Source organism: Lepus europaeus, chromosome 1, assembly GCF_033115175.1.
Source record: "Lepus europaeus isolate LE1 chromosome 1, mLepTim1.pri, whole genome shotgun sequence".
Lineage (NCBI taxonomy): Eukaryota > Metazoa > Chordata > Mammalia > Lagomorpha > Leporidae > Lepus > Lepus europaeus.
In genome coordinates, this window is record NC_084827.1 from 88,702,378 (window position 1) to 88,708,377 (window position 6,000).

The window sequence follows — 6,000 nt, forward strand, 5'->3', positions numbered from 1 at the left end:
CTGTAGGTTAAAGTGTTTGAAGTTATATTTCACATGTTCTTTACCCAATGCATACAATATTCATTGAACTAAAATATTTAAGTGAAATATTTTTTTTAATTTATAACAAACCAAGGGCACTTAATGTAAAACAGTTTGGAATTTGACTGGGGCTTATATTTGAACTACAACCAATGAGTAAAATTGACTGAACTCTTTATAGCCAGCCAATTCCTTTATTTATTTATTTATTTATTTGACAGGCAGAGTGGACAATGAGAGAGAGAGACAGAGAGAAAGGTCTTCCTTTTCCTTGGTTCACCCCCAGTGGCCCCTGTGGCCAGCGCACCACGCTGATCCGAAGCCAGGAGCCAGGTGCTTCTCCTGGTCTCCCATGCGGGTGCAGGGCCCAAGGATCTGGGCCATCCTCCACTGCACTCCCGGGCCACAGCAGAGAGCTGGACTGGAAGAGGAGCAACCGGGACAGAATCCAGTGCCCTGACTGGGACTGGAACCCGGTGTGCCGGCGCCACAGGTGGAGGATTAGCCTAGTGAGCTGCAGCACTGGCCCAGCCAATTCCTTTAAACTGGATATTTCTACTTTCTATTTATAATTTCATTCAAACCAACTGTAATTTTATTGTGAAAAACAATCATCACATAATATATAAACCTTCCATGATAAATATCTGCAGAAAATATGTAGAAACACAAACACCTGAGAAAATGTTCCCCCCTTTTAACTTAGCATTTAATCCCACTAGATAGATTTCTTTTTTTCTTTTTTTTTTTTGGATTTTTAAAAAGAATTTATTAATATAAAAAATATATTTCATGTATTTCATAGGTACAATTCTAAGAAGATAATCATACTTCCCTCCCTCTTCATTTCCTTCCCTTGATTCCCTTCTTAATATTAAGATTTGACAACTTTTTTTTTTAAAGATGTATTTATTTATTTGAAAGTCAGAGTTACACAGAGAGAGGAGAAGAGGCAGAGAGAGAGAGAGAGGTCTTCCATCCACTGGTTCACTTCCCAGATGACTGCAATGGCCCGAGCTGCGCCGATCCAAAGCCAGCAGCCAGGAGCTTCTTCTGGGTTTCTCATGCAGGTGCAAGGGCCCAAGGACTTGGTCCATCTTCTACTGCTTTCCCAGGCCACAGAAGAGAGCTGGATTGGAAGTGGAGCAGCCAGGATTCCAACTGGCAACTACATGAGATGCCAGCATGGCAGGCGGCAGCTTTACCTGCTACAACACAGCGCTGGCCCCAAGATTTGAGAACTTTTTTTTTTTTAAAGTTGACAGGAATTTTACTGTATGTTGCTAGTCAATTGAGCACAATTTTCTTGCAGGAAAATGGTATATGCTTTTTAAACTCCAGAGAATTTATCAAAAACAAATGTCAATTTGATACTTGAATATTTATTTTTTATTTTATTTTTTATTGTGTTTAAGGAATTAGAACTTCATATATATATCTACATATGTATATGTATTTGTATATATATTTGTATATATATATAAATTTGAGAATATTAAGTCTAAAGAAATTACCTCACTCTTTGAACTAATAGTGATAATTCTACTTATGGGCCACCTATGATATGCTAGGCTTTGTGATACATAATTTTTTTCATTAAATCCTAACATTAATCCAAGGAGATTGGAAGTAGAGATTTTGAGAGTAAGGGCTTGTTCAAGATCACAAAGCTTGGGACTGATAGGGCCAAGGTTTAAATATTGGTTTATCTGATTCTGAATTCTCTGCTTTTTCAAATTGTATCTCCTTTTTTGACATCTTTTTACTCATTACAAACCCAAACACTATCACAATAATATTTCATCTCATAGATCTTTCATGAATATAGTCATTTCCAGAAAAAAACGGAAGATTAGTAGGGGCATATGAAGAGATGTTAAATTGCACTAGCATTCTTCTTCCATCTGTGGCATGAATTTGTTTCTCTGTCTACAGAACATACAAAATAAAGCTTGTAAATAAGTTCATGATAGGTGAGAAGTAAGGACAGCCCCTCCTTTCTCTGCTAGAATGTAGCACATGACCTCAGATCTTTAGAGTGACAAAAATTGGGCCAGCACCGCAGCTCACTAGGCTAATCCTCCGCCTGTGGCGCCAGCACACCGGGTTCTAGTCCCGGTCGGGGCGCCGGATTCTGTCCCAATTGCTCCTCTTCCAGTCCAGCTCTCTGCTGTGGCCCAGGATTGCAGTGGAGGATGGCCCAGATCCTTGGGCCCTGCACCCGCATGGGAGACCAGGAGGAAGCACCTGGCTCCTGGCTTTGGATCAGTGCAGTGCGTCAGCCGCAGCGCGCTGGCCGTAGAGGCAACTGGGGGTTGAGCCAATGGAAAAAGGAAGACCTTTCTCTCTGTCTCTCTCTTTCACTGTCTAATTCTGCCTGTCAAATAAATAAATAAAGTGACAAATAAAGAGTCAAATAAAAGAACTCTCAATTGTGATAAGGGAATTCATTTTTCAAGGTTAATGGAAGCATGCGTGGCATCATGAAATACATCACTTTTCTTGTATATGCCTCCTTTACATCTTATCTGTCCTGGCTCTATGGTTTTCCTGCTGATATCCTTCCAACTGATTCTTTATCCAGAATTCATTTCTGTTGCTGGAAGCAAAAAACTATGATTTTCACATACTGGAATGAATGATCCTATTAAAAGTGATGCCTGGGAGATATAAAATCAAAGTTTATACTGAAAAATATTTGAAGTAACTTGAATGAAGAATTAATTGCATCTCCCAAAGCACTATTTGACCAAAGGCCATCAAGGGTGTATAGAGTGGAAGGTAAATGAGCAGACTCCTAATAAGTATCCTAATGAAATTAAGAAAATATGTATTATTATGTGTTATAAGAAGTCTATACTGATCACAGAGATGTGGGAAACAGGGGAGCCCCTTCTCTCTGTGCCTCATATTGACTTCCCTGGGGTCATGACTGTTAGCTCATCCAATATTTTATCATGGTCTCACTTCACTACTCTATATATGAATAATCTCTCTATGTATGAATTGTCTTGAGCTCCACAATGTGACTGAAATATACACAGATCCAAAGAGATAAAGACTGAGATAGACCTAAGGTTAAGTCACCTACTTTCTAAGTACCATTCATAACATGCTAGAGTAACAACTGCCTTGGGAATGTAGCATAGACACAATAACGCTGTAGAAATCCATATCTCAGATCTTCAAGATAAGAACTGTGGGTGATCTCTTGAGACTGCATTCCCTGCCCATGTAGTTAGCTTGACTGCTGGCAGGTAGCAGGAGCCCCAGGCACATTTCCCCTACCCCTACCTTCTTCCAATCAGGGAAACTGCTCCTGGGTGTGGCCAAGGCCCACCTGGAAAGTTACTGTGGCCTACGTAGCCTACGTGACCTTCAAGCTAATTGGAGAAGCATAGAGGTGCCAATATCGGCTCTATCATATAGAATAGCATTGCCCTGAATTAACTATGCCCCTTCTGCCTGCCCTTTGCTGCCTCTGTCTGCCCTTTTAAAAGTGTGCATGGCCATTAATAAAGCAGATATGTTCACCAAAACTTTTCTCCAGTGCTTATTGCCAAAGAGTGCTGCGACCCCACCCAGGCCGAGAGCGAATAATCCTCACAGGATGAACCTGCAAAGAACATACAAGTGAATTCTATAATTAACACATTGCTGCAGTTTGTGAAGCATAAGTTATAAAGTCAAAATTGTGTACAGTAGTCCTACTATTCATTTTTTTAGAGATTTATTTATTTGAAAGACAGAGTTAGAGAGAGAGAGAGAGTGAGGGAGAGAGAGAGGTCTTCCATCTGCTGGGTCACTCCGCAGATTGCCACAATGGCCAGAGCTGCACCATCTGAAACCAGGAGCCAGGAGCTTCTTCTGGGTCTTTCACACGGGTACAGAGGCCCAAGGACTTGGGCCATCTTCTACTGCTTTCCCAGGCCACAGCACAGAGCTGGATTGGAAGAGGAGCAGCCAGGACTAGAACTGGCGCCCATATGGGGTTCTGGCGCTTCAGGCCAGGGCATTAATCTGCTGAGCCACAGCACTGGCCCCAGTAGTCCTACTATTCTCAGAGCATTGGTTTCCATGGCTCAATCTCTGTAACAACCTTTCCATTTGCTGAATGCCTGGATTCTTCCCAATCAAGACTTGTTTAAGAGTGTAAAACTTGGTAAGCCACTATTTCAGTTGAGTCTTAGAATAACTATGTAGGGTAAAAATGATTCTTGCTTGAAAATCAGGAAATGAGTTCAGGGTGACCAAGTCCCTCATTCAATATAACACAATTAGTAAATGCCAGTTTCAGGAAAGAAAGTCAATGCTTCTAAACAGAGGTTAGTGATGTATTTAGGGGATAGTTGTGGATATCTGCATCATGATAATTGTCTCCCCTCCTCCTCTCTCAACATTCTTTAAAAAAAAAAAAAAACCCTAGAGGAATAATACTGCATCAACAATATTTATCCAAGTGTGCTACCAAATTAGTCAACAACAAAGCTGAGGCTTCTAAGAGGATGCTTAAAGGGTGAACATGTGAAGAAGAAATTAGACAAGCATCTGCCATTCATCATGAGGGGCTCCTCAGCCTCAATTTCCTGCCCTAAATGTTCCTTGACCTCTGGCGGTCACAGAACACTTTGGCTGGGGTAGTTCTTTGCATACGCAAGTAGCTGCTGCCATCTGCGCCATGCTCCCTCTGCTTGGTTGTGCCCCACACACTGGGCTTTGTCGTCCTGGGCATAGGGTGATGCAGCTGCTGCAGCCCCAGCCCCGGCAGTGCACCCAGCCCTTTGTGTGTGGTGGCAGCCCCTCCTGCACCCTCATGGGCCCTGAGTTGCCATGATTGCTGTTGCTGCGCGCTGCACAGAGGAGGATACAAAGCTCTTAAGGATGTCATTACCAATGAGATTAAGGAGGAGGAGAAAATCCAGGAGCACAAATCTCTCCCCAAAGTGTCTGGAGAATGGGAGCCGGAAGTGAACGGGACAGAAGCTAAACTCATGTGGGAAGTGGCTGGGGGAAAGATCACTGTTACTTTCAACATTAACAACAGCATCTCACCAATCTTTGATGGTGGGGAGGAGCCCTCACAAGGACAGAAGGCTGAGGGACAGAAGGCTGAGGAACAGAAGCCTGAATTGACGTCAGCTCTGAATTTCATGGTTGAAGTTACCAAGAGTGACAGCGAGAAGGCCCTCAGACTGGACTGTCACTATCCAGAGGATGAGGTTGGACAAGAAGACACTGAGAGCGACATTTTCTCTCTGTCAGGGAAGTTAGTTTGCAGGCCATGTTGAATCTGAGTGGAAGAACCCCAAGTACACACTCAACATAGATTCCCTGGACTGGACCTCATACAACCACCTAATGGATTTCCTCAGAGACCGAGGAGAGGACAACACTTTTGCGGATAAATTGGTGCAGCTTAGCCCTGCGCATGAGCACCAGCAGTGCATTACTTTCCTTGAGGAGTTCAAAAGTCAAGAGCCGGTAAAGGAGGGCACTGAAACTTCACTTGTATGGCAGGCTGTGGCCAGTGAACAAAACCTGCTCTGACACCTAGAGACCCGTGCACTGCAATGGTGACCATCCTTATACCATGAAAAATAGTGAATTCAAATAATTACCATTGCACTCTCATTTATCACTTTTTTCTGTACTAATTTATCATTTCCAGATTTTTGTACAACATAATGATGGACAATAAATTGCTTTTACCTCCTCAAAAAAAAAAAATGTTCTCAGAACTTGCGCTAGGTCTCATGCCTAGAAACAGAGAAAGTTTCAAAACTCATCTTCACCCATAACACTGTGGCTCATAATCCTGGAGCAGATACTATGGGGAGCAGGCGACAAAGACAACAAGCCTTCCTTAATGTTTGTTGAATAAAAGCGTGAAGTGACAGCTTTGTTAATCTTCAGAACTCACTGTATATCCTAAGACCACCACAGAAAATCAGATGCACCTGATTTTCATGTACTAGTCTC

General features: G+C 42.4%; 1 pseudogene; it reads left to right on the plus strand.

The window, feature by feature from the left end:
• The window catches only part of LOC133762905 (complement component 1 Q subcomponent-binding protein, mitochondrial-like), a 154,780-nt pseudogene extending 149,212 nt beyond the window's left edge, over nt 1-5,568 (plus strand).
• The last annotated feature ends 432 nt before the right edge of the window (nt 5,569-6,000 follow it).